The sequence below is a fragment of the Pseudophryne corroboree genome, chromosome 1 (assembly GCF_028390025.1).
Source record: "Pseudophryne corroboree isolate aPseCor3 chromosome 1, aPseCor3.hap2, whole genome shotgun sequence".
NCBI lineage: Eukaryota > Metazoa > Chordata > Amphibia > Anura > Myobatrachidae > Pseudophryne > Pseudophryne corroboree.
In genome coordinates this window covers 139,655,189-139,676,368 of record NC_086444.1, presented here as the reverse complement: position 1 = coordinate 139,676,368, position 21,180 = coordinate 139,655,189, and the positions used below count along the sequence as shown (strand labels likewise).

The window sequence follows — 21,180 nt, the reverse complement described above, 5'->3', positions numbered from 1 at the left end:
CACACAGTACACCATAATGACAACGTGAATAAAGTTTTTTTGAGATTTTTGTAAATTTATTAAAAATAAAAAACTAAGAAATCACATGTACATAAGTATTCACAGCCTTTGCCGTGAAGCTCAAAATTGAGCTCAGGTGCATCCTGTTTCCACTGATCATCCTTGAGCTGTTCCTACAGCTTAATTGGAGTCCACCTGTGGTAAATTCAGTTGATTGGACATGATTTGGAAAGGCACACACCTGTCTATACAAGGTCCCACACTTGACAGTGCATGTCTGAGCACAAAAAAAGCATGAAGTCAAAGGAATTGTGTAGAATTTTGAGGTAAGAAATAGCCTTATTCCAAAATGGAATAAATAGTGAAGCACTGTGAATACTTTCCGGATGTATTGTACAGTATGTTGCATTGTACCACATCCAAAGAGTGTGTGCACAGAATCAGCGTTGCGATTGAGGCACATTGGAGACGCATGGTTTCAGAAATGTGTTAAAAATCTAGCGGCATTCTTTGGCAGTGACAGGGAGGTGGCTTAGATAGTCCCTCTTATGGGCGTGTCTCAGTCCTTGTGCATTCGGGCATATGGATGTACACCAGGGAAGAACTTTATAGCGGCGTCTGCAAAAAGTCACGGATGGGCGACAACCAACAGACACAGACATGGAAGCCTATATACCTATTTCCAAGGGGAGATTGAGGAGCAACGTGAGTGGACGTTTTACTAAAATTCTCAACAACATTTAGTGCTATTTTATGAATGTAATTTCCAGTTTCAATATTTGAAATACTGCTGTTAAGATGGACTAGAAAGGATAGAGGCTCTATAACAAGGACAAACATTAACAGTGAGAGTGGATACGGTCACGAGATTGAGGTCATGTACCTGTTACACAGGCTGAGAATTCCAGTAGCTGGGGATGTTTAAGATAGGAAAGCTGATTTTAGGGAGACAGGACAGATGGACCCTGGGGGGGTGATATGATCCCTGAGTGGGGTTTGATACACAGTTCTGTACAAAGGCACAGTAAGCTGGAATGACCTAGAATCATGGTTAAATGTAATGCTATATTCGGTGCACAGTGAATCATCGCTGAGGCAGAATGGCAGGCATGGATTATTATGGAGGCATGGAATCTTTCATGAAAATGTGGTAACGTGCTTGAATATATTCAGCCTCTTTTCTACCAACCCCCTCTTATCTCCGTTTAAACTAAATTTCCCTTCTGGTATTAACTCCAAGCTCTTTAAATCCCGGCCTCAAGGTGGAGTCTAATTTGCTGCTGCCCTCACTGAGAATTCTTCCTGTTTCCTCCATCCAGCAACAGAGCACTCACTAAGCATTAGGTTCTACATACAAGCTCCTCAAAGATTGGACATTTCTTTCTCTCACTTGCCTACCTCTGAAGCTCGGTGTGATCTTTCTGTCTTTGTTCCCCTTACATATAGACATGACTTCCTTCTTATGCAATATGATTACCTACCTATCTTTGTAATCCTAAAAAATACACAAACACAAGTGTGAAAAAGATTTTGACCCTTCCATTAGGAGGATTAATGAGGGGTTGAGGGAGACATCATGCAGTTAAATCTCCACCTTAATTAAAGAGACAGCTTAAAGGTTCTGTGACAGATGGTGCTAAACTGGGAATAATCTCAGTAGAGTGTTGTAGTAGTATTTGTTTATAAAGAGCTGACCTATTACTCAGCGCTGTAGATTGAGGATATCACATGACAAATACATTGCATACAGTAACAAGAAACAGGGTAAAGATGGATCTACCAAAATGAGTTTACAATCTAAGGATTCTGGAGGAATTGTGGCCACAGGGAACCCTCTGCCACATACGATGACCTTGACTTAAAATATCTCCATTGTAGGATAGGAAGCTTTCTCCTTTGCTACTCACCTTAGATTTGAGTACACATAAGATAAAGTAACCATCATGTATTCTTGCTGTTTGAAAAAGCTTAATTGCTTTTTAATTGGCTCGTATAAACCGAATGTGACACCAAATATCACGTGCCCCTTGTGTGCCCCCTACATGACAAGTAGAACGCATTTAATTCCAATGGGTCTTTAAAAAAAGGGCATGGCTCAGTCTATTAATTTTAAGTTGTTGATAAGCCCCATAAGTACCAGGAGTTTAGTCCCAACCCCCTACTCAGAGTTAGGATACACTTAGAGGTAATGATTCTCCAATCAGCTGTGTCCATTCAAAGTGAAAAGCAAAAAAAATAATAATATTGGTACAGCACTGTACAACTTATATCAAAAGAGCAAGAATCTGCGGATTCTGACTTGGACGCAAAGGGCGGGATGTAATGCCTTCTGAATTCGGACATTTTTTTTTTTTTAAAGTCCGTGTTCACCCGGCATCAAGCACAGCCGCTGAACTTGGGCGCCATTACATCCCGCCCAAAGTGTCTGTGTTTGCATGATGCTGCGGAAACTGCGGAGCCTGATACTAATGCCAGTTACTGTACAGCTAAAGCGAGGGTTGTGTGGTTTCAAACGCCAAGCTGATCCACCCACTATTGTTCCATCTACAGCAGCAATGGTCATCATTAGTATTGGTTCGTGCGGCTGCCCATGCTAGCTGCAAGGGATCCACCTGAAATAGTCTTCCCTCCTCCGTACTCACCACTCAGAATAGCATGGGACATTAGCTACCATGGCCGGATGGGCCATTTGGCACTTCTGGCAAATGCCTGATGGGCCAGTCCAGCTGCATGGCACACATAGAGATTGGGGTTGGCTGAGCAGCTATGCCTATCAGCACTCTGCTTGGCCTCCCAGCATACAGAGAGATGGAGTCTGCGCCCCGTGCCTCATGGCATGCCTCATGAGTATTGACCACGGCCCCTTGTGGTGCCCACAGTTAGGTGTCTTGGCTGTCTAAGAGCCCCAGTCCATCCCTGCTAGCTCTCCACTACCACAAGACAGAACAGTACCGTGTAATTGCATTGTGTTGCAATAATGCATAAAGTCACTTCTGTGCACTTGCGCTGCATGGTAAGATTTGCTATTTGCATCCATGAAAGAGATAGGTCTGTCTCAGAATCAAACCCTTATTATTCATAATACAATTGTAAAGATGTCTCACCCTTCACAGCTTGCAATCTAGTGTTACTCAGGTCTTGTCGGGAAATAATTAGGATTCACAGAAATTAACAAGAACATTCCAGTAAAATAGCTTCCTAATTTCTGTTCTAAGTTTTGTTTTCTAGCCCTTCTTTTGAGTCTCATTGTGCTGCTAGCTGGCTCACATGAAATGCCGATGACTACATTATTACTTCATTAAGGAAGAATTCACTCTCTTAGTTGGTCTACTATATCACTAATGAAGGCTTCTTAATGGGACGGTAGCATCTGCCAGATGCGTCTTTTTTTCTGTGCAGGGTACACAGTACGTCAGGCCCTATTCTAAATCCCAGCGCTAAGCATATATGCTGTGATAATAGCCTAAATGCAAGAAAAATATGTACAAATGTTATCTGTTAACAAAGCAACTGTGTATAATTTTAAATAGCAGAAGAGTAAATGAATGGTAATTAAGTGAATAAAAAAAAAGAGGAATATACAAATAAAAGAATATATATATATATATATATATATATATATATATATAACAGTAACATGCATCTATTAACATTTATTTATATAGAGCCAGCATATTCCATTATGCTTTATAGTGAGGATTTACACAGACATGGCAGTCATAGTTTTATTTTGTTTTATAAAGTTCTGATAGAATGGGGTTTTCCAGCAAAGGAAAAAAACCCACATAATTTTAGATATAACTAGCTTTTGTCCTCATCTTCACATGCGTGGGTGTCTGTTATTGCTCAGCGGAACCAGTGGCAGATCTAGACTTAACTTTTAGGGGGGGCGGTTTAAGAATTATGACTCCTCCCCCTAATCATAGCCCCTCCCACTTAGTAATGCCCTTCCCGTTCGCTTCTAAAATTTCCTATTGTTGCCATTACTAATAAAATGTTGCCAGTTAGTGGAGAGAACCCTGCGCACTGGTGATACAGACTGGCGAACCGCCATTCCTTCCATCAGGGGTGGTAGAGGATAAGACAGTAGGGCAATTTAAACATGCATGGGATAGACATAAGGATATTCTTACAAAGAAATTCAACATTGAAGCACACTGTATGAGCTGAAATTCACATTATAGCACACTGTATGAGCCAACGTTATAGCACACTGTATGAGCCAAAATTCACTTTATAGCACACTGTATGAGCCAACGTTATAGCACACTGTATGAGCCAAAATTCACTTTATAGCACACTGTATGAGCCAAAATTCACTTTATAGCACACTGTATGAGCCAACGTTATAGCACACTGTATGAGCCGAAGTGCACATTATAGCACACTGTATGAGCCAAAATTCACTTTATAGCACACTGTATGAGCCAAAATTCACTTTATAGCACACTGTATGAGCCAAATTCACTTTATAGCACACTGTATGAGCCAACGTTATAGCACACTGTATGAGCCAATGTTATAGCACACTGTATGAGCCAAAATTCACTTTATAGCACACTGTATGAGCCAAAATTCACTTTATAGCACACTGTATGAGCCAAAATTCACTTTATAGCACACTGTATGAGCCAAAATTCACTTTATAGCACACTGTATGAGCCAACGTTATAGCACACTGTATGAGCCAATGTTATAGCACACTGTATGAGCCGAAGTGCACAATATAGCACACTGTATGAGCCAAAATTAACTTTATAGCACATTGTATGAGCCGAAGTGCACATTATAGCACACTGAATGAGGCAACAGAATGCAGGGACACAATGCTGGGAGAAGAGAGGAGGGGGGAGAAATGGGACACACACACACAACACACACACACACACACACCTAATCATTGATGGAGGCCGGGTCCCGCCGCGATATTGGGAACGGGTTCCGAGCGGTGCAGCGAGGCAGAGGACGAAGACAGAGAGAGAGCGCCCTGACGCGCGTACAGGAAGGAGGGGGCGTGCTCAGATCAGAGGTCACTGTACGCGCGTCAGGACGCTCCTCTCTCTCCTCGTCCCCCGCCGTGCTGCACCGCTCTCCAACCCGTTCCCAATACCGCAGCGGGACCCGGCCTCCATCCCGCTGCCGGTATATGTAGGGGGGGCGTTCGCCCTGATCGCCCCCCGCTAAATCCGCCACTGAGCGGAACTAATTTTACAAAGACAGTAGTGCCATCTAATATTATGATGTATATTTTATATTGTACACATTGATCAATACATTTCTTTGTAAGCAATATTAGCATTTTTTCCTTTAGGGATTAACATGAAAAGATGCTTGGGGCTACTAACGCATGAGCAAGCCATGTAAAGCTGCCCATGGGAGAAACAGCTGGTCCTGAGATCTATGCGTATAACTCTGAGCATTTGCCCCTACGACTTGTTGCTCGTCATAGCAAAGCAGATGCTTACAGGAAACTGCAGGCACTACAGTAGAATTGAAAAGGAAAATTGTTGGGGATTAGGGGTATATGTGGTATAAACACAGACTCACCTGCACCACATCCCGTTAGAACCTCCCCCCCTCCCCCCTTCCAGTGTAAGACAGAGGGAACACCAATCTCTGCTGCCACTGCCATCCCTCCATTGCCACCTAGGTTTCTATGGAGACTGTGATGCTGCCCGATGAATCAATATCGGGAATGCTTTACAATAATATATTGGATGATAGATCAAATAGTGTTTACCCAGTTTTAGACTTTTCACTGAGCCTCCAGCATTCCTGTGCCACTACTTCTAGTAGATATACCTGTATTACCCCGCTCCTAGATACATCCATCACCTCTGATCGTGTTCCTGTGCATGCCACCTTGGTTTGTAAACCACTACTCTCTACATTATCTTCTTAGCTCAGTTGCATCAGCTTCATGTACTAAACACTGCTATACAATCACTCTCCAACTTGCCACGGTAGCAGTCAACTCATGGATTTACTACCTGCGTGCCAGTAGCAGCCAGTGGTACCCGAGGGGTGGGTGGGTACTCTTTAACCGGGCCCGGGGCTTGTTGGAGAGGCATAGAGACGTGAGAGAGAGGACACTGCTGCAGAGGCAGCTCGCTCCCCAGTGCAGCACACATGCTGCTGTGTGCTGCGCTGGGGAGAGAGGCAGCTGCAGTAGTGTCCTCTCTCTCCCTGCTTGACGTGCGGGGGGGGGAGGGGGGGGGTAGCAATCGCACCCGTCATCCCCTGCTGCTCACCCGACGCCCCCCCATCCATCGCATGCAACAGGGTCATGCGGTGAAGTAAATGGCTCAGGAAGCACTGGCTAGTACCAGAGCCAGATTTACACACAATATATGTGTACATGTGAGCATTAGTCACAGGTGTAGCAGTATATACTGCTGGAAGTGATGTTCAGAAAAGATAAGCCTCACCTGCCATAGACCTTTTACTTCAGAGTTTTGACTATAAAAGTTATTAGAATAATATAAAGATATTTCTAATATATTCTGGCTTATACGTTAGTATGACAGGAAAGGCTCTGCCTCGCCTGCCTCACTTCACAGCACCTCACTGGTGTGCAGACACACAGAAACGTAATTTTTAAATATATTTAAACAAGGGGGACCATCCACACCTCCCTGCATTGGCCAGTCCCCACAGATCACCTGGGCCCAGCACAGCTGTCGGTGCCCTTGGTTGCAGCCAGGGCAGAATTGCCCATCTAGCACTTCTGGCAAATGCCAGATGGGCCAGTGGGCCGGTCCTGTCACACAGATAGCTGGGAAAGCCACGCGCAGTACTGCCTCCGGCTCTCTGGTCTGGTCGCTCCCCCACCTTTTCTTCCATCTACATAGAAATTGAGACATGCCATAAGTCCATGCCCCCTGACTCCCGGCACGCCCCTGTGTGCCTGTCGCATGCCTCTGTCCATCTCCATGGAAATGAGGGCATGCTGCGTGTCCAGCCCCCCCCCCGACTCGCGGCATGCCCCCACCTTTAGTGCCCGCATACCCCCGTTCATGGCGCGCACGCCCTTGGAATGTGCACCGGCATGCCTTTGACATGCGTGCACGCACATACCAGGGTTGATTTCAGCCCACAGTCCATCCCTGGTTGCAGCTAAGCCCATAACTCCTTGTGGTGATCACCGGTAAGAACCGTAAATGTGTCAGGCTCTGCGCCCTTGTTTTTGGTTGTGTCAATCTTAGCAGAACAGATCAATTTATCTACTAGGAACTTGTGACTGTATGATCCTTTGCTTTTGTTATTACAGTACTTTCACTCGTGGTCAGAACTATAAATTTTTTACCATTCCCTAACCTTCTATCTGCGGGGTACTGGCCCTCATTCCGAGTTGATTGCTCGCTAGCTGCTTTTAGCAGCAATGCACACGCTAGGCCGCCGCCCTGTGGGAGTGTATCTTAGCTTAGCAGAAGTGCGACCGAAAGGTTAGCAGAACTGCTACTAAAAGTAGTGGCTCGATACTTACTCCTACCTTGCAATGACTGCAGAATGTTTAGTTCCTGGTTTGACGTCACAAACATGCCCTGCGTTCGGCCAGCCACTCCCCCGTTTCCCCAGCCACTCCTGCGTTTTTATCAGGCACGCCTGCGTTTTTCAGCACACTTCCTGAAAACGCAGAGTTGCCGCCCAGAAACACCCACTTCCTGTCAATCACACTACGAACACTCGAGCAACTGAAAAGCGTCGCTCGAGCTTGTGTAAAACTGCATAGTTTTGTGTGAAAGTACTTCGCGCAGAACAGCCGAATTTTAGCCTGATCGCTACGCTGCGAAAAACGGCAGCGAGCGATCAACTCGGAATGAGGGCCATGGTTCATTAGGTTGACGGTATAAAAGGTCAACTTGCACAAGGTCAGCGTGATAAAAAAAAGTCGACACAAGCAAAATGATGACATGAAAATGGTAGACACATGAAAAAGTTGACTTGAGTTTTTAACAAATGGATTCATGCCGTGTGCGGCCCATCAAACCTGACTTAGGGGGTCATTTTGAGTTGATCTCTCGCTGCCGATTTTCGCAGCGCAGCGATCAGTTAAAAAAATGGCAAAACTGCGCATTCACTGCAATGCACACGCGCGTCGTACGGGTACAAACAGCATCGTTGCTGTGCAATGCTTCTAGCGAAGAATCCATTCACACAGCCAATCGCAAGGAGATTGACAGGAAGAGGGCGTTTTCTGGGAGTGGTAGGGAAAATGCAGGCGTGTCCAGGCGTTTGCTGGTCAGGTGTCTGACGTCAATTCCGGGACCGGACAGGCTGAAGTGATCGCAAGGGCTAAGTAAGTTCAGACCTACTCAGAAACTGCAAAAACTTTTCTGTACCGCTCGGCTGCACATGCGATCACACACTTGCAAAGTGAAAATACACTCCCCCGTGGGCGCCGACTATGCGTTTGCACGGCTGCAAAAAGTAGCTAGCGAGCGATCAACTCGGAATGAGGGCCAATATCACTAGCATCCTGTAGTATGCTAATGAAGGACGGAACATGATCGTTCTGTCTTTCATTAAAGTCGCCCCAGTGTACGGGCAATCCGGGCTGACGGTAATTCGCTCCGATGTCGGAATGAATCCCTGTCGCTCCAGTGTGTACCCAGCTTAAGGGTGACCTGCTTTACCTGGCCGCTCAGTCATTATTCTACCTGTTGCCACGGTTAGAAATCCTTAACACATGAGCTGTCAGGGTGTGTGAGGAATGGAATTTTGAAACACTTATCTAGACTAAATAAATAAGCTTGGGCTGATGCAGATAATGAGTGCTAATTATACACAATAATAAATATAACAGGCTTATGTTGTCAGTTTCATCTAATTGTTTTTGCATTAAATATATAAAGACTATTCCATTGGAAATGTCTGCGAGGACCTACTACCATGAATTCTACCACTCACACACAAATGCAGATGGAGTAGACTTCAGAGTACCCTTTGTAATGCTCACTTTACAGAATGTCACAGGTAATCCTTATATAATTCACTGGAAGATATGTGATAATGAGCTATCTAATTAGGGCCAATTGTTAAATCAAATGTGTCACACACTTTATATGTGTTAAATTAAGACGTATGACAAAATGCAAAGCATTATCTTACACATAACTTTAATGACAATATGTGACTTCAAGCTGGGGGTTACATACTGTAAACTGCAGTGCTCAGCCAAGCAAATGTCATTCTTATTTTTGTGCTGAAGATAGTATACTGCATTCAGGGCCGCCATCAGGGAGGAAATGCCAGGAGTGGAGTACTGGGCCCGGACCATGAGGGGGCCTGTATGTCAGTGGTGTAGATTGTCGAGCACTGCAGGAAGCCATAGACATTAGGCTCCGGCCACAATCCAATCGGAGCTCGCAGCCTGGCAGCCAATCAGGAGTGCCTGCAGTGGTACTAGGGGTCACTTATCATATGCCTTGTACATTTTACTAGTAAAACAAATAAAGCAAAAGAGACACGTGAGAATAGGTATGTGTCAGGACAGGAAACACTAAGAGCAGGTATAGTCATACAGTTCAGTCAATGTACAAATCATACAAATCATGTAACAGTCATATCGTTACAGATAACCCAAAGAATGCACAGTGTGCAAATGGGGGGAGTTGTGATACTCAGGGTTCAGAGAGCCTTGCTCGTGACAGTTTACAGCCTAAGAGGAAGGAGCAGTGCTGTACTGAGGCATGGAGGGCCCACTGGGGAATGCAGTGGTAGGGGCCTAAGCTTAAAGGGTGTGGCCATCCAACAGAGAGGGTGCAGCCACCCATCACACAGGGACCTGTCCTGGACAACTATTAGAGAGGACATAATCAGCCTGGAAAGAAGAGGACTCTATTATAACAGGACTGTATTATAAAGGAGGGTACAGCAGTGTGTTAGAAGAATCAACCACTTTGATTGGCAGCAGAGTTTATACTGGTGTAGTTTCCATAAAAACAAACCAAGCACCCAAGTTCATCAATGGTCCTGAGGCACTAAGGGGGTTATTCAGTATGGATTGCAGATTTTGCAATCCTTTCTTTCGCATTCTGGGGGCCGCCCATCGCAGGGCAAGGTCAACCAGCATGCAGAATGGCCTGCCCAGAAGCTGCAACCGCAATTTAATTGCAGTCGCAGCAATGGTGGACAACCCCCTGCAGCCTCAGCTAGCCTCAACGGAGCAGCTGCGTGTGATGTCATGCCGCCGACCCACCCCGCACCTCCCCGTGAACACCTCTGCCTGTCAATCATGGCAGAGGCGTTCAGAGCCAATGCGATCAGATCGCATTGGCTGGTCACACATGCACAGGACAGGACCTGCGTGTGCGCATTGGCACCGGGAATGGGGTTATAGCGGTTGATGCGATCTGAATAACCTCCTAAGTTACTGACTCTCTAGTAGAGTAACAATGCATAATTTGAGTGCATTGTCAGGAACCTGACTCCTAGTGGAAGGCCTTACAGGCAGTGGAACCTACAGGGGAATTCCCTTGTACATCTGTGAGCCAGTCCAAACCTGGGGAGGAGGCAGAGTGAGGTAGAAGGAGTTGGTGGCACAGGAGCAGATGGCACAAGTGTTAGGAGATGTTTCAGATGAAGGGGAGGTAGGCACTGGAATGAGGTGGGAAGTGAAGATTGAGGTAGAGCCAGGTCATGTGGGGTAGGTGGTCCACAGGTGGGGAGCAGCAGAGCCGGCCCTAGGCATAGGCAAACTAGGCAAATGCCTAGGGCATTTGGAATGTCTAGGGGCACAAGCAGCTTCTGCTGATTAAAATGATATGCAGCATGCCTATATTGTGTGTGCGACAACGGCTGTATCTGCATATGAAATGCTATGTTACAGTGAATTCCTGGAAATCACTGTAACATTACGTATGCAGATACAGCCACACTTGCACACAGAATATAGGCATGCCGCATATAATTTTAATCAGTAGAAGCTGCTTGTGCATCCTAGTCATATATCAACGCTAATAAGATGCATTTAAAGCAAAAAAAGGCTCCCAACATTAGCAGAGCTGGCCGGGAGCTGCCAGCTGACTCACTCCAGGCATCTACTGCTGCATGGCATATTGAGGCAAGATGTATGAAGACACATATGTATCCAAGCAGAGACAGAGGTCGCAGTATGTAAGGGGCACTATGTGTGTCATTATGTGTATAAGGGCATTAATAATGTGCGGCATATGTGTAAGGGGCTTCATGTGTGTCATTATGTGTATAAGGGCATTAATAATGTGCGGCACATGTGGAAGGGGCATTATGTTTATAAGGACATTAATAATGTATGTCATATGTGTGTAAGGGGCATTACTGTGTGGTATTAGGTGTTTAAAGGCATTACTATTGTGTGGCATTATGTGTATAATTTGCTCTACTGTGTGGCGTAATGTATAGAAGGGGCACTACTGTGTGGTCTAATGTGAATAAAGAGCAATATGGTGTGGTGTAATGTGAATAAGGGACACTATTGCATGATATGATGTGAATAAAGTTGCACTACTCTGTGGTGTAATTTGAATTGGGGGTACTGTTGTGTGACCATGCCCCTTCCCAGCAAGAACACGTCCCTTTTGTGCACACTGTTCCTATTTAAAATATAGGGAGAAGAAGCACCAAAATGAGGACTGCTATGGGTGAGGTTTGAGAGGTGATGGTGCTGGGAAAGGGGCACTGGGTTAGAGGTGGAAATAGCTGCGGTGCTAGGGGGCACCAGCCAAAATCTTGACTAGGGTATCATATTGGTTAGGGTCGGCTCTGGGGAGCAGCGTAAGAAAACACTTGGATGCAGGCGTGTGAGGTGGTTAGAGCCACTTCTACGTGTGTGTAATTACGATGTAACACAATAGAATGAATCCTATGTCAGCAGGCTAATAAAAGAGAGATCTGTAAAGGCAGAGATAAGGGGGCTGTAGATATAATTTGCCTGTTCTCTGTTTGAGTGTTCCATATTATCGTCTATCTGTCAGGACAATGAAACACAGACAATAAGAACAAATGGATCACAGTAGAAATGAATGTGGCAGCGTTGGTATAATTATGCAGGATTTGCTCATGCTTATATTTTGTGAACAATTCACTAATTATTATTTTGCACAAACAGCACCGGTAAAATGTACACAAACATAATACAACCACGACATATGTTAAGTGATGGGAATAAGCAGGTAAATGGTTTTATTTGATGTCTCTGGTATATGTTGCTTTTATCTGAGAGTCTTCACCTCTAGCCTGCAATGATGTATGGAGTCAGTGAGATAACAGCACAGCAGGTATACTCCTGCAATAGTCTCATTCATCACAACTGGCATCCCAAGATTTATATCCACGGAGAACAGCCGAGTGATGTCACGTGTCTATTCATATCTGGATACATGTCCCTCGACAATGCCCTCTTCAACTGGGTGATGTAACCACATTGCCTCACTGTTATATCAGACAATAGAAAGACATTGCCAAAATCACAAATGTGCCTCCACGGTTGTGGCTGTCTACCGGACACTGTATTAACGGAAAATACATTTCAGAGATATAATACTGTAAATGTCACATATTAACAAGACATACAGAGTTTTGGCAAATTAAATGGCTATTTTTCGTCTTACCTTAGGTTAACTGACAAACATTTGTATATGTAGCATGCAACATAGCAGATGTGCCAAAAATAAAGATAGTACATTTTAGTAGGACTGCCCAAACTTATGGGGTTCATAGTTGTGCTGTGTGTGGCATCCTAATCTGTCTGATAGGCGCCTCACTGTCATAGGAAAAACAGAGGTACCCTTTGGAACAGATGGATTTTTAAACCCCTAGGACAGGCTCAATCAGTGGAGCAAATAGAGAAAAATTGTCAGTGGTACTCTGTGCATGCATGAGCCAAAAAATGGTCTGGCCATGTGCCACAAGGGGCATGGCCTGTTGACACAGGGGCGTGTCAGCATGACATGTCACCTGTTTTTCTTCACTCTGGGAATATTCCTCTCCAATCTAAATAAATACACCTTACCTTTTTTGTGGTTTCTCTGCAATGGGGAACCTCTGAAGAAACTGATCTTACCTGGGTAGACAGCATCTTGTCTTCAGTTAGTATTCAATATTCATGTAGGAGATCACACGGTCTTGAAGATGCCAGTTTGTGTAGGAATATAACACATGTCATCATCATACAACAGAGGCTCAACCAGACTTATGCCCCATGTGTTACTTCCTGCCAACTTTATCACCTCCAGCCTCCTGCCTCTTGTGTCTCTCCAGCCTCCTGTCTTTACAGCCTCCTGTCCCCTGTGTTTCTCCAGCCTCATGAACTGTCACTCCAGCCTCCTGTCTTTCAAGCCTCTTGCCCCCTGTTTCTCTCCAACCTACTGCACGATCGATCCAGCCTCTGATCTTTCCAGCCTCCTGCCCTGTCACTCCAGCTTCCTGTCCCCTGTGTCTCCAGCCTCCTGCCCCTTTTGTCTCTTCAACCTCCTGTCACCTGTGTCTCTCCAGCCTTCTGCTCATTGTGTCGCTACAGCAGTGGTCGGGGAACAGGGGTAAATTACCCCAAATGGGGTAAAAATGAAATTCCTAGGGGTAATGGACGGTCGCGCTGCCGAGACACAGCCCCGTCCAGCACCGGATGGCTCGTGATGTGACGTGCTGATGTCGCACCACGCTCCCTCCTGCCTGTCCTGCGCTGTGCTCCTGGCCGCCCTGTGCTGTGTTCCTGGCCGTGGTGTGACGTGCTGGCATCATCCCCCCATCCTCCCTCATCCATCTTTCTTACATTCATCCCGGTGTTTTGGGGAGAAAGTGTTAATTAACCCATTCATTGCCAAAAATAATTGGCGAAAATAATAAAAAAATAAAATAAAAATTTTATATAAATATATATATATATATATATATATATAAAACAGCGAAGAACGAGGCGGCACTCGGCGACTATACAGCAAACGTGTATTCAAAAAAAGTGCACTTTTTTTGAATACACGTTTGCTGTATAGTCTCCGAGTGCCGCCTCGTTCTTCGCTGTTGTCTACATCAGAGGGGTACCCTCGGTAGGGGAGGGCACCGGAGCAAGACGTATCCCGCAGTGGATAACCAGAGTGCCGGGGCAATTGCTCAGGTGTGTATATATATATATATATATATATATATATATATATATATATATATAGTGCAGTGTTTTCCACTAAACGTGGAAATGATAGCACTCTCCAGACAGGTAACAATTTTGCAGAAAAAGGTGTTTTTACTGAGAAGAATCAATAGTTCCAGATACGAATTATATTTCTCACCAACATTTCGGTCCACCTCCGGGACCTTTTTCAAGGTATCACAGCAATCCAACTGAGGTCAGAAAAGTCAAATACAGCATACAAAAAAGTGGAACTGGACATGATGCCGAAACGTTGGTGAGAAATATAATTTGTATCTGGAACTGTTGATTCTTCTCAGTAAAAACACCTTTTTCTGCAAAAATGTTCCTGTCTAGAGAGTGCTATCATTTCCACGTTTAGTGGAAAACATTGCACTGTACTATGGCTCCATTCCTTTATGGGATGGGACTCTGATTTGGCACCCCAGCGGTTGTCTTGGTTGGGTGAGAGTGTGGGACATTCCTTATATATATATATATATATATATATATATATATATATATATGTGTGTGTATCTATATATATCTATATCTATATATATCTATCTATATATATATATATATATATATATATACACACACAGTATATCATACATGCCATATAAACAGTGATAACCAGTATATATGCACAATAATATATGATTTCCTTCCTTTCAAATCAAGGGGGTAACGTCGGCGTATCTAAATATGTTTTGGGGTAAAAGGTAAAAAAGTTCCCTGACCCCTGCTCTACAGCCTCCTATTCTTCCAGCTTCCTGTCTCCTGACTTCTACACCCTGTGTCTCTAAGCCTCAATACCCTTCCCTGTGTATATCAGCCTCCCCCACTTCGTCTCTCAGCCTCTCCTACTGACCTCCTGCTGCAGATGGGAATGATGCTTGCTGCTCTGTCCTTGCAGACGGCTCAGCTCCTCTTTAGTGTCCAGTAGTGCAACGTCATAACGTCACGCCACTGCTTCTGCACAAAAAAAAAGAAAAAAACATTTATTGGGGCAACCACAGGTGGCTTTCATGGCTTTCTCTGCCTGTGACCTGCAGTTTGTCCCATGTTCATGTCAGATATGAAAACAGAACAGTGACCCACTGGCGGTAAGGGGCAGGGGCAGGTTTAGGACTTGTAAAAAAAAAAGGGGGGGGGGAGTTCTAGATAGATAGATAGATAGATAGATAGATAGATAGATAGATAGATAGATAGATGGGCAAAGAGGGCAAAATGGCCACCAGAAGTCTGGGTGGAGAAGCTGGCGCCATACTGAGGCACCGCAATTTTGCATGACCCTCGATGAGAAGGAGGCAGAGATGTGCTCGTCTTTAAATATGGTAAAAGATGTCCGACACGGGGAAGACACTTGCAGTTATGTGGCGGCTGTATTTTTTCTTACTCAAGTGGTCTCAGGATTTTATGATTATTGGCAGAAATGTCAGTGGTCATTTTTCTCCTAGTAGGCCTAAAATTAACTTTGTATTCTTCTCAGCAGGTCAGTATTAAAGGGTAAAAAGTGTCCCTCAGCCAGAGATGGATCAGGAAGTAAGATGCTAGACAGCTGACAGCGCCACTCTGATATCTAGAACACTCACAATAAAAGAATGATTCTTCTCACAGCAGGCAGTCTATCTGCAGACAGGCTCACAGCCTATAGAATTAAATTGATAAGAAGAAAGATGAATACTTACTGAACGAGTAACACATGACTCATGTTTTTTAATATAGATGTTTCATAGACAGGCTAAAAAATATGAGCCGTATGTGCGCGAGCGAGTAATCTGGAGGTGCCTGCCACAGGAGTTTATACTATTTTATTGACTTTTGGATTATCAGGCATTGATGGATGTTGGTAGGTGTTGGCAGAGACCAGTGTCGGACTGGGGCATGAAGGGCCCACTGGGGGGATGCAGTGATAGGGGCCCATACTTAGGGGTGTGGCCAGCCTACAAAGTGGGTGTGGCCAGTGGCGGTTCTTGCCACGGGCAAGCGGTACTTTTGCCCGGGGCGCCGCCATCCGGAGGGCGCCGCACCAGGGCAAGATCCGCCACTGTGCCCCCCGCAGTGCCCTGCTGTGCCCCCCCCCCCGCTTTGAAGGGAACCAGACGCGTAGCGTCTAGTTTCCCTTCATTGAGAGACCTTTAGTTGTGTGGTGCGCGATGACGTCATCGCGCACCGCACAGCAAAGGTCCTCTCCATGAAGGGAAACTAGACGCTACGGTCTAGTTTCCCTTCATGTAGAGGACCTTTGCTGTGCGATGCGCGATGACGTCATCGCGCACCGCACAGCATAGTGGCACAGACACTAGGGGTCATAATTGACCTCTAGTGTCTATGCTGTTCTATGGGAGAGACGTAATAACGTCTCTCCCATAGATCGAAGAGAGGAGAAGAGCGGCGCCGTCGGCGGATGGGGGTCTGCAGCGGTCTGGATCAGGAACGGGGATGGTAAGTATACTTTTTTTATTTATTGTTTCTTTCAGCGTCGTGACCACGCCCCCATTCGAAGCCACGCCCCCATATTTTGCCCGGGGCGCCACAAGACTAAGAACCGGCCCTGGGTGTGGCCAACCTCCACAGAGGCTTGAAATACACAATAGTTTAGTGCAGTGTAATGCAACATTAACAGAGCCGGCCATAGGCATAGGCAAACTAGGCAATTGCCTAGGGCATTTGATATACCTAGGGGCATCATCAGCTTCTGCTGATTAAAATGATATGCGGCATGCCTATATTTTGTATGTAGCATTTCATATGCAGATACAGCCACAGTCTCACTCAGAATATAGGCATGCTGCATATCAGTTTAATCAGCAGAAGCTGCTTGTGCATCCTAGCCACATAGTCATGCAAATAAGATGTATTTTCATTAAAAAAAGGTGCTCGACGTTAGCATTGAGGCAAGATTTGTGAGGACACATCTGTATCCAAGCAGAGGCAGAGGTCACAGTGTTAGTGGAAGTGTGAGTGCTGTGTGCATGTGAGTGGGTTGGTTGTGCAGTAGTGTTCGGAATATGTGTAAGGAGCATTATGTGTGTCATGTAAAAATGCATTAATAATGTGCAACATATGTGTAAGGAGTACTGTGTTATTATGTGTATAAGGGCATTAATAATGTGCAGCATATGTGTAACAGGGTACTACTGTATGTGTGTCATTATGTGTATAGGGGCACTAATAATGTGCAGCAAATGTGTAGGGGGCACTATGTGTGTCATTATGTGTATAAGGGCATTAATAATGTGCGGCTTATGTGTAAGGGACATTATGTGTAAAAGGGCATTAATAGAGGTTGTCATAATGTGTAACGTGCATTATGTTTATAAGGACATTAATGTGTCTCATATGTGTAAGGGGCATTACTGTGTGGAATTGTATATAAATACATTACTAATGTGTGGCATTATGTGTATAAGGTGCTCTACTATGTGGCGCTGCATATAGAAAGGGCACTACTGTGTTGTCTAATGTGAATAAAGAGCAATAAGGTGTGGTGTAATGTGAATAAGGAGCAATTCAGTGTGATGTAATGTGAATAAGGTATGGTAAGGAAAAGTAGGAAAGTGTATCAAATGGCGCAATGCAGCTAGAGTACTTGAAGGTTTAAAAATAAATGTCACCACATTTAGAGACTATAATCGAATACAACAAGTATAAACCTTCCTAGTACATACAGCGCAAAAAAGAGAAAAATAAAAAGGGGGATACGTTCCTGGTTCAATGTGCAGGATCAGATGTCTCTGGCTGGATCCTCCAAATAGGTAATATCCAGTTTGAGTATTCCAAATATGAAAAATAAAAAAACAACCAATGTGTAGTAATTCACAATAATAAACTGTAAAAAGTCTCTGAAGAAAAGGGAAAGCAAGGGTCTAGATCCAGCGTACCCCACTCACTCAATAAAGGGTGTATATATATATATATATATATATATATATATATATATCAAGGTATCTTTGTGCAGTGAACTGCTGTATCCATACACCCTTGAAGTGCGCAGTGGGGATAGATATAGAGTAATTCGTCTGATACAGTGCGTACCCCGAAACTCACAGGAGACAAGAAGATATGAAGTACATCAAGGTTTCTTTAGAGTGTGTGATTTCTCATACACAGCGTACCCCAACTCACTCTTAACGATGTGGAAAAATTCCTATCAAGGTATCTTTAATCGATTTCCTCTAACAATATTTCTTTCTCAAGAAAATCCCATATATACTCGATGTAATGTATACAAGGAGAAACAAAAAGGAAAGGCCAATGTGTAGGATGTATTCAATGATGCAGGAACTTTTAAAACAATATCCTCTTTAACTATTTTAATTAAGCTGTTAGAGTGATATGTATTGACCTTATAAATAGGATCCTTAATAAAGAAATGTTAAGTGGAAAAACAGATGGAGTGGCGTACCCCAACACTCACAGCAACACCACAAGTGTCAAACACATCACGGTTTCTTTATAATGTGCAACAATCTTCATATATTGCGTACCAGGACTCACACATGCAAATGAGGCGCCGTTCCTATCAAGGTATCTTTATGCGGTATATCAGGCACTTCCAATCCAAATCACGGTTTTTCCATAAAAACATAGGTTTATTGAACTACATAGAGCTCCACACCGGAGTATACAAAAAGTACAAAAGCACAAATGGAAAAAAGTCCAATAAAAATGATTCCACAAATAAAAAAGAAAAAAACAAAAAAAAAACAAAACAAAACTTTAAAACATAAAAAGCAAAATCCACGTAGGTTCTATAAAAAAGGCTACTCACACTCCTTGGGATATAATCAACGCGTTTCGGTCTCTTGGACCTTTATCAAGATATAACAGGAGTGTCTGGGAGTACGATATTTAAAGTACAGGCAGCCAATGAATATCCACCGGAAATGACGTCATTCAATTAAATTGGTATAAACTTGTTTATAGTTAAACAGATATGTTATCGCAAATGCTTACTACATATATTTACTCTCCTTTAAACAATCATCTTATCCGCCATCCTATTTATAACACAAACTAACATATACATAAGTATTTAACTTATGTAGTTCTTTAGAGATGTAGTTCTTTAGAGTAATGGTACACTGTTCTCCCGCGCGACTTCCGGTAAATGTAGTGCCGCGTGATCGGTGGAACTTGAGTTCTGCTGAGGTTTCATGGGAAGTGTAGTTTATGTCGCTATTCAAAGCGGAAGTAGAGTCCGTAGATGTTGTCTGAGAATTATGGGAAATGTAGTGAGAGCACCTTGCGTTAGAAGAGGATAATCCATAGAATACATTTATAGATCACATTATACTTTTGTTGAAATATATATGGAAAATATCTTACATGAAATAGAAGTTAATAGTGTTAAAAAAATAGGCATGAATTATTCACTTTAAAAATTAAACACAACGGAAAAACATCACAGCTAGTGCCAACATAAATTAATTACAGAAACCACTTGAGTTCAACGTCGCAATTGAGACCGTGCGGGCTCAAGGTGTTGTAATTATAAATATAACTAATTTCTGTTTTGGCCAAGGCACAGGCTGTATCCCTGTTTCTCAAAGACCCTTTTATATGTCTTATACCAAAAAAACCTGTAATATAAGATACCAAACAGTTATGTGTGTTCTTAAAATGTAAAGATAATGAATGGGTATCCAGTCCCTTCTTTACATTTCTAATGTGTTCCCCCATTCTCACTTTTAGGGGGCGTGATGTTCTTCCAATATAAAATAAATTACATTTGCACCTAATGGCATAAATGATGTTTTTGGTGTCGCATGTTATAAAATCACCAATATCAATATCCATGTTCTTGATAGAAACATTGGTGATTTTACTGCATCCCTCACTTTTAATATTTTTGCAACCGATGCAGCTTCCACACCTGAAAAAACCTTTGGAAAGGATTTTTGGTCCAGAAGGTGAAGAAGGGAGTACACTAGAGACCAATTTGTTTTTTAAATTGGGCGCTCTCCGATATATATAAACCGGTTTGTCCGGTACAAGGGATCCAATAATTGGATCTCTTTTTATAAGGCCCCAATGTTTCTTAAAGATATGTTCAATGGACTTATATTGAGTGTTAAACTCCGTAATAAACGCCCATTCGTATCTATCACTCTTTGTATTCTTTATATTGTGCGCTAAAAGGTCCTTACGCTCTACTTCATTAGTCCTTTCTCTGGCTTCCTTTATTTTATCTTTATTGTAGCCACATATTTCAAATTTTTGAACCAGACTTGATGCTTGGCTTTGAAAAGTAGCTTCATCACTACAATTTCTTTTATACCTCTTCTATTGACTCACAGGGATTGAATTGAGCCAGTTTTCATGGTGACAACTGGTGGCTGTAATATACGCTCCACAATCAGTAGGCTTAGAAAAAGTTTTAGTGTTGATTTTCTGTTCCTTAATGTAAACCGTAATGTCCAAAAAGTGTATAATCTGTTGATCCATCTCAAAAGTAAGGTTACTATTCCTATCATTTGAGTTAAGTGTTGTACAGAAATTCTTTAATGAAGTCTCGTCTCCCCTCCATATGAAAAAGATATCATCTATATATCGTGCATAGGACACCAGGTTCACTCCGAGAACGTTGTTGGACCAGATGGATTTAGTCTCCCACAACCCCATGAAGAGGTTGGCATAACTCGGAGCGAACCTGGTGCCCATTGCAGTCCCTGTCTTCTGAATGTAAAATTGATCCTTGAAAAGGAAAAAATTATTGTAAAGAATAAATTGGATACCCTCAATAACAAGGTTTTTCATGTCTCCTGATAAATCAGACTGATTCAGAAAAAAAGATACCGCCTCTACTCCATGTTTGTGATCTATAATAGTGTAGAGGGAGCTAACGTCGGCTGTTACAAGCCAATCACCCTCCCTCCATTCGATGGTTTCTAGCATGGTAAGAAAATCTTTAGTATCTTTTAAGTGTGATTTATTGGTAAGTACCATTGGTTGCAATAAGAAATCAATAAACTGCGATAAGTTCGCTGTTATAGACCCAACTCCTGAAATTATAGGCCTTCCTGGCGGGTCAATCAGGCTTTTATGGACCTTTGGAAGAATAT

General features: G+C 43.4%; 1 long non-coding RNA gene across 2 annotated transcripts in view; it reads left to right on the top strand.

The window, feature by feature from the left end:
* Positions 1-218: 218 nt before the first annotated feature.
* LOC134989547 (uncharacterized) overlaps positions 219-21,180 on the top strand; it is a 132,026-nt gene continuing 111,064 nt past the window's right edge. Inside the window, exon 1 of one of the 2 annotated variants that reach the window (XR_010194993.1) lies at positions 219-326. This is a non-coding gene — a long non-coding RNA (uncharacterized LOC134989547). Of the gene's footprint in view, positions 327-421; positions 706-21,180 lie in introns of those variants that run through there. The other variant, XR_010195349.1, reaches the window with a different exon arrangement.